This window comes from Balearica regulorum, chromosome 1 (assembly GCF_011004875.1).
Source record: "Balearica regulorum gibbericeps isolate bBalReg1 chromosome 1, bBalReg1.pri, whole genome shotgun sequence".
In the NCBI taxonomy this organism is placed as follows: domain Eukaryota; kingdom Metazoa; phylum Chordata; class Aves; order Gruiformes; family Gruidae; genus Balearica; species Balearica regulorum.
The window spans coordinates 209,849,241-209,861,302 of NC_046184.1; positions in this window are offsets into that span (position 1 = coordinate 209,849,241).

The window sequence follows — 12,062 nt, forward strand, 5'->3', positions numbered from 1 at the left end:
GAAATTGCCTATTATTTCCTTTATAAAATACACTTTAAAAATATTTCTCTAGTGGGTTTTTTTTTTTCTTGAGGCAAAGCAGAAAATTCTGCATTATACAAATGTATACATTTAGAAAGTAAACAAAAAGCAGGGGAAAAAAAGAAAATATGACTGTGAGCTTTTATTCATTAAAAACCCTTGACCCTCTAAATGCATGTTCTAACCCTGTGGGCCGTGGGTTCAATTTTCCTGTAATGACAAAGATGGTAGTCATTACGTTTGCAAAGGATTAGTCATTACATTTGTTGGTTTTGCTTAATACATAACAATTAGAACCTTATGCTCAACAGTTTTTCTCTGTTTAACCACTGTTCATAGTATCTGTTGAAAATAGTATGTACTGTTGGAACAGAAAAGAAATATACAGAAGAATTGTTCTGGTTTATATTATTAAGCCTTTTCAGTGAAAGTGGGAAACCAAAGAAAGCTCAGTCTTCTTGCCCCAATATTTCCTGCTTTGTGGTATTTTTTGTTGTTTTCTACAGTTGCCAGGATACAGACGTTTATATTCCAGTTGTGAGCAGTTTCAATTAACAGAAACAAGAGGGGAATTAAGCAATTCGTAATGAAAATAGATACTACAAGGCTGTGGAAAAACACATGCAGAACTTTTCAAATTAAAAGTAAAAGCCTTTTCACATCTGGGTCAAATCTGGGTCCATTCAACAGTGACTGAAAGTTATTACTGTCTCACAGCTGCTCCCTGGCCAGTGGGAAACGAACTGACTCTTATGGACATGGATCTCATCCACAGAAATGTCATTCTTTGGTCTAGAAATGTTCTGAAAATTCGCTTAGTGCTAACCTATGTCATCAAATATTGCAAACAGTATCTGATGCCCCTTGAAACTTTAGCAGCTGGGGAAAAGCTTTTTAAAATGCCTACAAGTTGACTGACGAGGCAGTGTTGTGTAAAGAAATCTCAGAGCAGCAGAGCTTTGGTTCCTGGATTGTACTGCCTGCCCAAAAAGACACCGTGCAATGCACTCCAAACCAGTCTCCAACAATGCAGGCATGCAAGCAGTCTTTCCTCAAGCGGTAACTTTGCTGAGATTTTAACAGTAGAGGCTTGAATTTATAAGATTTGCATTTTTTTTTATAAAAGAGCTTTTTAAAAGTCAGGCTCAAATTTAATTTCTTTCATCCCAGATTTGCAGGCAGAAATCAGTCCTTTTTTTTTGCAGGAGAAATTTCAAATAAACTATTAAACCTCCTTTGCCCCAAAAAGATGTATTTAAATTGCTTAGCTCTCCAAGCCTTGTTGTTGTAGAAAGCACTGAATGGTCTTGAACATCAAGGGAAGTCTGAACGTGTGTCACTGGGCTGTCTGGGCTGTGTGCTTCACCACCAAAGCAATAGCAGAAACAACAACAGAATGCAGCTAGTGGCATCCTGAGCCTCTCTCATGCAAACAAGACCTGATTAGGCTCAGCTTTTCCTGTCACCGGTTTGTAGGTAGTCCTTTGCCTGCAAGAGCCAGCAATCCTGACATTTCCAAATCATACTGCAATCAAAGGCAATATCCAGCGAGGCTCTACCAAGCACCTCCTGCTTCAGTTACAAGTGAAAATCAGCCTCTGCTTCACCTCACTGCTGAAGCTGTAATAATCCACACAGTGAGGAAAAAGCAAGACTGAGCTAATTCAGCATGATTGTGTTCCTTCCAAATGGAAATGTTGAAATATGAACTAAAATTCCTACAAATAAAAACTTTGACAGATTTCATTCACTGGGAAGGTTGAGGGAAATTTTCCAAAACTTTCATTCATGGCCCACAAATAATTGAGACCATTACAATGTTTTGTTTAATAAGATAAAATATGTTTTTTTCTACTATATTATCTTAATATATTTGATTTAGGTTTGTTATGTATTGGACATGATAATATTAAATATTTGTAAAAAGAAGGTTTCAATATTCAAAGGAAAGTAAAAAATTATTTATTAATAAATTTCCCCTATTAAAAACATTCTTTAAATTATCACATTCTTACCAGATATTTTCTGTTTTCATGACACAGATTTTCCCTACAAAAAACGTTTCTCTCAGATGTTTAAAGTATTTTTTCTTCTATTAACTAGCACTAGAAGCAGAACAGAAGACTGCTTCCTTGAATAAAGGAACAAAGTTTAAATCAAAACTATCACACTAACTGAACACTCCAGTGGTCATTAATTGAAAACTAACCTGCCTGATACAGATTCTGTGAGTCCCCGATCACATATGCCTGCTGTGTACATGCAGCACTTAAAAATATAGGGCCTATTCAACTTTTACATCAAATAGGTGTTCATAGAAGAGCAACCAAGAAACTCACAATAACACAAAGTGGTTTGCTGAACCAAATAAGGTAAAAGAGTCAATAAGGAAAACAGATGAAAGAGCTAAGAGGAATCATAGAATCACAGAATGGCTTGGGTTGGAAGGGACCTCAGAGCCCATCTAGTTCCAACCCCCCTGCCGTGGGCAGGGACACCCTCCACTAGACCACATTGCCCAAAGCCCCATCCAACCTGGTCTTAAACACTTCCAGGGATGGGGCATCCACAGCTTCTCTGGGCAACCTGTTCCAGTGCCTCATCACCCTCACAGGGAAGAATTTCTAACATCTGATCTAAATCGACCCTCCTTCAGCTTAAACCCATTACCCCTTGTCCTGTCACTACACTCCCTCATAAACAGTCCCTCACCAGCTTTCCTGTAGGCCCCTTCAGGTACTGGTAAGCCGCAATTAGATCTCCCTGGAGCCTTCTCTTCTCCAGGCTGAACAATCCCAACTCTCTCAGCCTGTCCTCATAGCAGAGGTGCTCCAGCCCTCTGATCATTTTCTTGGCCTCCTCTGGACTCTCTCCAACAGCTCCATGTCTCTCTTGTCCTGGGGCCCCCAGAGCTGGGTGCAGTACTCCAGGTGGGGTCTCACAAGAGCAGAGTAAAGGGGCAGGAATCCATGTCAGAACCACAACAGGGGTGTACTAGGCAAGATGATAATGCCCTTGCTTATAATTACTTAACATTCATGTGTCACAATTAAGATATTATTTTTTATTTTGATGTAAATTTTGATTTATTTCCCACTCTCCATATCAAAAGGTTGTTTTTCAAGGACGCATAGCTGAAAACTCCTATGAATTATTGTAGGACTACAACTGTTCATGATGGAGTGAAAAGTGAGTTATCTATGTGTTGTGGTTTAACCTTAGGCAGCTAAAACAACCACACAGACTTTCGCTCACTCCCCCACTATGGTGGGATGGAGAAGAGAATCAAAAAGAAAAAGGTAAAACTCATGGGTTGAGATAAAGACAGTTTAGTGGGACAGAAAAGTAAGATAACAACAACAATAATAATAATAGAATAGAATATACAAAACAAGTGATGCACAGCAACTGCTCACCACCCAAAGCCCATGATCAGCTAGTTCCTGATCGGCATCACATCCCAGCCAACCCCCCCCCATATACTGAGCATGACATCATATGGTATGGAATATCCCTTTGGCCAGTTTGGGTCAGCTGCCCTGGCTGTGTCACCTCCCAGCTTCTTGGGCACTCCCCACCTTCTTGTTGGCAGGGCAGTATGAGAAAAGTCCTTGGCTGCTTGACAACAACTAAAATATTAGTGTGTTATCAACATTATTCTCATCCTAAATCCAAAACACAGCACTACACCAGCTGCTAGGAAGAAAATTAACTCTATTCCAGCTGCAACCAGAACACTATACTACTACTGAGTGCTTAATTGAGTGACCAGAGTAGAAAACCCAAGGAATATCAATGGAGGGGGCCAAAACAGTCTTGACTTGCTATGGTTTTGTTTTTCTTAAGAATTCAGAAGAATTATAAATGTACGGTTTCAAACAAGGCTTTTATCTACACTGTGTGTTTGTCCTGGTTTCAGCTGGGATAGAGTTAGTTTTCTTACTGCTAGCTGTTTATTATAGTTTATATTCCTTAACTGTGATATCTAAGTGATAAGCTGTAAACCCATACTTTAAATATTTATTGCACAGGTTTGATAAGTTCTACATGTTTTTCTATCAAACCATTGCTGAATTTCAAATACATGCCAAGACCAGTTTGAAAGAGAGCAAGAGAACTATTTCTGCACTATTTCTGCTCTATGTCCTAATAAATAATTTACCCTATTGCTGCCCCTTAATAAGATGATTTTTAAAAGTGATTGCCTGGATAGGAGAGGATTTAAGTTATGGACTGAAATTAAATCTCTTGCTTGGCTTGCTTGGATATTTTTTTCCAAATGCGTTATCTGACATCATGAAAAGTAATTAACCTCCTATAAACTTTGTCTTGCTAGTAACATACTTCATAATTCTTGATTTACAAGGAAAACTTTGGTTGCCTACAACTAAACAAACCAGGTGTTGTTGCAAATTTCTAATCAAAGACCATATCATTATAAATCTCATCCCTTTTTATATATTCTGATTAGGGTGCCTTTAGCATTACAACACAAGCAGCAGCTTGGCCATACAGACCTGTGACTACAGTTACTGCAGATCCCCTTCAAGACATCTTACATTGCTTCATATGATTTTAGTAAATAACTAGTCCATTTTACTGTATAAAATGGATTGATTTCCTAACAATATTGGTAGAATGTTTTCCTCAACTGACTTCAGTTTTCAGATAAATTTGAGTCTATTTAATCTTCACTGAGTTCTTACACATTCTTGGGTTCCTCAGTAAACATTACAAACATTAACTAGTGATTAGCAAATGCTACATAAAATATAACTGTGAAGATGAAAATGTATGTGTGGAACCTAAAAGAAAACATGCATTTTTACTGCCCTCCTTCCATTTAGCTTTACTAAGACCTCCAGTCTATCAACAAATTTGAATCTCTTATATTTTAAGACCTGCAAAATCTGGCAGAAATATTTTTGACATATTGCATGTCACTCTAGAGAGTCCAACATGCAGGAGCTGGAATATTCTAGGCATGTTAAAAACCAGCATTTGCGTAAACCTCCAGTAATAAAATATTTATGGGCTTCCCTCATTTAGAACAAAAAGCATTTCAAAGCAGCTTCCTTAGTGCTTTTCAAAGGAGGATGAGTGAGTTACCAGCATATAAGCAGCATTCTTCCTTAGTTTTCTGGTTTAGATATTAATGAGGAAAAAGTAACAGATTTTGATAGAAGAAAGAATGATTTGCTCACTTCCACCAAATCGTCATAAACTAGTCAGTGTCTGTACAGCACCACGGAAGAATTACTTTGTTTTATGCAGTGAGGGAAAGACTTGAAACATTTACTCTTTCAGCAAAATGCAATGTATTATTTTTCCACATATAACTTTCTGAACAATATAAAAGTTTCTCATCAATCTATGTCTTTATTACACAGCCTTTCCTCTGACAAAACTAATTAAGTTGAGAGACCAGGCTTTCATCAGTCTGAAGTTAGAAGTTTTGCCCTAAATGAAGGACTAAAGCAGAATGCAATAGGAACATGTGGATTTGACATGATCATGGTTTTTTTTCCCGAAAGAAGAAAAAAAGTAGTCTCTCCAGTGTCCTGGTTGCAGCTGGGATAGAGTTAATTTTCTTCTTAGCAGCTGGTGTAGTGCTGTGTTTTGGATTGAGGATGAGAATAATGTTGATGACACACTAATATTTTTGTTGTTGCTAAGCAGTCAAGGACTTTCAGCTTCTTATACTGCCCTGCCAACGAGAAGGCAGAGGTTGCCCAAGAAGCTGGGAGGTGACACAACCAGGACAGCTGACCTAAACTGGCCAGTGGGATATTCCATACCATATAACGTCATGTAACTGGGGGTTTGGCCGAGAGGTGGCGTGGTTTAGGAACTAGCTGATCATTGGCTTTGGGTGGTGAGCAATTGTGCTGTGCATCACTTGTTTTATATATTCTTCTTATTATTATTATTCTCCTCCTTCTTCTTCTCCTTCTTCTCCTTCCTCTTCTCATTATTATTATTATTATTATTACTATTATTATTTATTCTCCTCCTCCTCCTCCTCCTTCTTCTTCTTCTTCTTCTTCTTCTTCTTCTTCTTCTTCTTCTTCTTCTTCTTCTTCTTCTTCTTCTTCTTCTTCTTCTTCTTCTTCTTCTTCTTCTTCTTCTTCTTCTTCTTCTTCTTCTTCTTCTTCTTCTTTCCCATTAAATTGCCTTTATCTCCATCCATGAGTTTTACCTTTTTTTTTCTTTTTGATTCTCTCCCCCATCCCACAGGAGGGTGGGGGCAGGGGAGGGTGGGAGTGAGCAAACTGCTATGTGGTTGTTTTAGCTGCCTGCCAGGTTAAACCATGACATCCAGTTTTAAAAATCTAGGAAAGGAAAAACTGAGATATTCTAAGAAAATTTCAGGATGTTCAGTCTTCTAAGTGGTTCTGAAAATCTCAAGTATTTCTCTGGTTTTTTAACAACTCAGTTCATTAACACTGCACAGCAAGTACAGTCTTCAGAGTATTTAATCTATTTGCATGTGCCCTACCAAGAAAGGTGGAAGGAGACCCAAGCCTTGTGAAAGGACATCTAGTACTAAGGAACCCACCTCTAGTTTATGTGAGAAGAATAATTCTGTACAATCGCTGCAGTTCAATATGAATTGGCTACTGTTACCAAAATTTGTTTTTCCATAATTCCTCTATGAGCGTCAACATTAAAATCTTGCTAGCGAGCCAAAAACCATACGCAGTTTACAGAAGACTTGGTAGACTGCCCTCTATGAACCTCTAGCAAGTGTCCCATGATGTGAAGTGAGATGCAGCCTGACTTCTACAGAGTTTTGAGGAACCATCTTTCTTGGTTTCTGTGAGTCCTCAGACTGCTAACTGCAATGGAGATCTTTAAAATTGTCCATGCCTTGTTCTTTTGCCCTTCTGATTCTCTCCCCAATCCTGCTAGGGGGAGAGTGTGTAACTGGGTGGGGGCTTGGTTGGTGGCCAAGGTCAACCCACCACAGAAACTAAATATTCCCTGTCCTTCCAACGTGGTCACTATATATCATTACTGATTAAAAGAATCTAGATTTCTTTTTTTAACTTAAAACAACTGTTTTGGAAATAAGAAAAAGTAGATGGGGCTGAGATGGCAATTTTTTCATCAATAATAAAAAAAGCATGATCATGGGGTTTCTACAGGCAGCTCCCCTAATTCTAAATATGAATACTGACTATGATCGCAGTAGCATCAAAAGAAATATGATATACATTAATAACAAAGCAGATAATTCCATGGTGGATGAGGAAAAATGTGCAGCAATTTTTTTTCACAAAACAGTGTTGATAGTAGTTTGCCTGCTGCTTTCTTTACATAAAAGTACTTCACTCTGTTGGGAGTATATTTAGTATTAAGCCTGAGCTCACAAGGAATGAATTAGTTTAAGGGATTGGGCAGTATGTATTATACCAATCTTCTGTCTCTTGAAAATACTCACTGAGTACACCTGAGCTCTCTGAATAATTTTAAATACTTTTTTTTATTAGCTCCTCAGCACCGAAGTGTTTATAAAAGTGGTTGTTGGTTTTGTGTTTTGGTTTTTTTTTTTTTTTTTTTTTTAATATTGGTTCATTATCTTTGACAGCTATATAAGAACATTTAATTGGATACAAAACAAAAATTACCATCTGGTACTAGTGAAACTGAGTATATATATATAAAGCAAGAATAGGGCAGTTCTTTCATGCTCATAATTATGTTTCAGAAATATCACTGGGTTTACATTCAGTCAGAAACTGAGTGATGCATTTTCTCTCCTGCTATGTATATAACTCCTGATAAATAAATTCTGGACAGCCTTGTGGTTATTAATTTTCCTTCAACTTCTTTTTAGTCTATTTGGTCTTTACTAATATTCAATCTTATAAGCACCCAAGCTTAGTCACTGCATTTGCTGCTAATGTGAACATGTAAATACATGATCAGTACCTTCATTTAAGTATATGTACAGAGCACAGACTTAATATCCACAAAGAATAATAATGCAAATATACTGAGTAGAGATTTACCTTTTCAAACAGGTGTACAAATTTTACCTTGCCTGAATATCTGTTAGGACTGGAAAATACCCATGAAAAATCAGGTATACAGGCAATGTGCAATTTTGTTTCAATATGTGAAATCTGTAGCACATTTAGAGGCAAATTAAATGAGTTATATATCAGACAGCAGTCGTCTTCCCTCACAGAGATCTACAGTACAGTGGCTCCATCTGACCAGTCACTGAAGGCTGCTTTTGTAGTCGTGGGCAGAGACATAGCGTTCAGCAACGTTGTTTATCTTAAGCTGAGATGAAATCTGGCTTCATGCTACGTTTGTCTCTACAAGCACACTTAGACAAACATGTTGCATATGGATGTCTAATGCAAGGACTCTGACCTTCCATATTTGCCTACTACTATCCCAGTTTTCCTCTGGAACAGAAATTGTTTTGGTTTTTTGGGTTTTTTTTCCCAAGAAATCTGAATGACAAAAAACTAATTGTGTCATAAACCAAACTCTCTATCCACACACGGAGTTTACGCAGCTCCTGTCATGGGAATATTTGAAAACCTCATAGTAAATTTGGGGTTTTTATGAAACTAGAGACAAGACCACTGTGCTATCATTAAAAACAGTTCTGGTGAGAAATCAAATAGCTGTCTCACAGCAATTACGTATTCAAGTTAATATACCTTGGAGGCAGTTTATACTTTTCCAGCACAACCTTGGACATAGACAATTTAAGGTGAGATGTTAAAAAATCCTCAAAGCTGCCCTGACTCTTCACCCAAAGCACTGAACTAGATTCCACCATTTACTTCATCTGGATCTATAAGCGGTTTTGCTGATTTCTACCCTGCTCAGAATAACCTAGATTGCCCTCTAGTCTGCACAGCTGCATGGGGTGAGGTTTTTTTCAGCTCTGTGTGGAGGGACTACTCAGCCATTTTCAATATTAACAAGAATACTCAAATCTTTGTGACAGGCAGGAAAATATTTCTGTGCATGTTTTCATAACTAGCACAGAACGAAAGAGAATGTGAAGAGAGGAAATCCCACAAGTTTGTTATTAAAGCTCTTATATGTGTCAACATACTCTTAAAAATGATTGTATGAGGTTTACTTTTCTATCAGGAGGATGCTGGAATAAAATAGTTTTGGGGGATCATACTTTATCTATATGACATTACAATCTATGTGCAGAAATCTGATGCATGATTTAAACCCAAATTTGTTTAACAAAAGAAATTACCAAGTTACCCAAATTTGTTTAACACAAAGACAGCAACCTTGGAAAAAAAACACAAATAAATCCCATTTATTTATCCAAGAAAACTTATTTTCTTCCAGAATGAAAGAAAATTAAACAACAATACAAAGGAAAAAAAGTCAAATTAAAGCCTTTTCATATCCTCTGGCCGCATTGCTGCATTCTAGTTCTGCAAGGAGAAATAGTGCTCTTTTTTATTAGCTGGCACTGCAAGAATTTAAGTGACCCAGCAGTCAACATTTCCCACTGTGGCAAAAACAATTTTGTAATTGTCCTGTGAATTAGGGAAGTGAACTCTCAGAGGATTCTCGCATCGGGTATTTTCTTGGGCGATGATGTGGAAATAATAGATTTAATGAGAACAGTGTAACGATGTGGAATACAATTTCATTCTTGAGTAAATTTCACATCTTTTCCAACCAGAAAGTGGCTTAACGTAAAACATCAAGCAGGGAACTAACCTGGAGATCCTGCTGCTAAACACAAATAGCAGAATGGCCAGATTTGCATTACAGCAGACTTTGATACAACGCAGGAAAAATAAACAGGAAAGCGTGCAGTGGTTAGAAGCAGAAACGACAGCATTTTTACCACACTGTGGGATTCATTCATGTGACTCCCCTCTACTGATGATGGAAATTGCTTGATAGGATCTGAGCCCCCCACTGAAAAACTCTACCTCAACATGTGCAGTAATAAATTAGGAATTATGCTTTTATAACTCCTCTACCCCAGGAGTAGCTCTACTCCAATTACGCAGCGGTGTCTGGGTGAGCGGAGTGGGCTGAAAGGTGAAAGATTAAGAATCAGTGAGTGCCCTCTGCTGTTACCTCGGCCACAATGGGACAATACTTCCACTTGCTGGGTGTGTGCATTAGTCATTGCAGCGCAGTGCCAAAGGCTCAGCAATCAGGGAAATTCAGGAATGGGGCCATCCGTGTTAGGCACAGCTCTGCACTGTGGTTGCTCTTCCCTGGAGACATGATCCTCTCTCCTTGAAAGCTGTAAAGGGTGGAGTAGATGCCCCCACTGCAGCAGATCCCAGAGCTCTGTCCTTTTCCCTCTCCACCTGCCAAGTCTCCTCCCATCCCGACAACCCCTCTGGCACTATCCCCGCACTAGGGATTAGGAACAAAGCTGGTTTCCCAGGCAGGTTATGCAATTCATCTTAACCCTTGCCAGGCCATGCAAACAGGAGGAAGAGGGAAAGGAAAGGCTAAGGCTTGTCGTACTGCATTGTCCCTCGGCTACACACCATGGAGATATGTGTCTACATATTTATGTAAATTAGCATTTGTTGAGTCGACATTTTGAGCGTGTTGATTTGAACAAGGTACAAGGCCCAAAGATATAACTCTAATCTCATCCTATGTCCATGTGAGCACAAATGCACTGATTGTACAAATAATGCAGTACTTTGTGTGTCCTACGTTTCCCGAGAGCAAGGAATTGTTTGGGAAATATACACAATAAGCCACATTTACTTCCAAGATTTCAACAGAAATCTTGTCTTGACCAGCACTAGAAATTGGCATGTGTTATCTTTGTCTTGGTTGTCATGCTCAACAGGATAACATCCATGTCAGTCTGATTATATTTCTTTGGAAGAGTACTAATAAAAGAGCTCAGGTCCTTTTATTCAGTGTGCTTTTTTAGACTATTAGTTTTACAACTGACTCTCTCTTTTACAGCAAGGAAAATACTTAGGATGTAGACCTTGTCATACTGGGTACAATAGAAAAGTTTCAGGAACCAACTCCAAACAGTCTTGCTGAGGATGCTTAAGTCTCTGAGGACTGTAAATCTTGAGCAGAAAGTCAAACAGTGACATGAAGAATCGCCCCCTGTCTGGAGACCTTAAAGTTAAATGTTATAAAACAGATTTTCAGACTTCCTCTCCTGTACGACGGGAACACTCTGAAGTTAGGTGGAAAAAAATAACTCCTTTTTTGCATGCTCTGAATAAATTTATTTGCCTTTGAAAAATGAAAGACTGATTTATGGATAAGTACAAAGAATTTTTAAATGATGAATACTTGCTGAGTCCTTCCTATCATCTGCTTCATCATATTCTACAGCTGATGCCAACAACCTAGAAAAGGCAGAAGAAGATGGAGAGTAACCAACTGAGAGGGAGCCAGACTGCATTATCAATTTGCCACCAAACAACAAGGACATTACTCTTGATTTAAGAAAGGAGGTAACACACAGACCCTCCCTTGAATCATTGTCATAGCAAAATGACAAAAAGCTGTGACATGCAGTACTGCTTGAAAGCTTTAACTTCTTCTGTGATCAAAGTCTGATAGAAGAACACCTCTTATTTCCTCCAAATATTTCTTTCTGTTGATTACTGCTGTCAGTCAGAGTACGTACTGATGTGACTGCTTAGACAACAGACCCCACAGCCCATGTAGCTGTTCAAGTCTCCTGTGAGAAGTCAGTGGTATATGCAGGAGGATCAAAAGCATTTAACTGTAATGTAACTCCTTTTGAAAACTCCTGAGATGTGTATCAGGAAACCCTTAGATCCTGAAACAGCAGCTCAAGCACTTCCAGTATACAGGAAAATACCAAAAGACTGTCAGAAGCAAGAACATCACCTTCTCTTTCTCAGCCTTCTGGCCACTAGTGGCATTAGTCATCCATCATGCCTCATTGGCAATTTTCATTCAAATAACCAACAAAACAGGAAACACTCATATACACAAAAGCAAGCTAATGATTGTGAAGTAGATTATAGCAGCTGGATTTGCCTTGGGAGCAAATTTCTTTTTATATC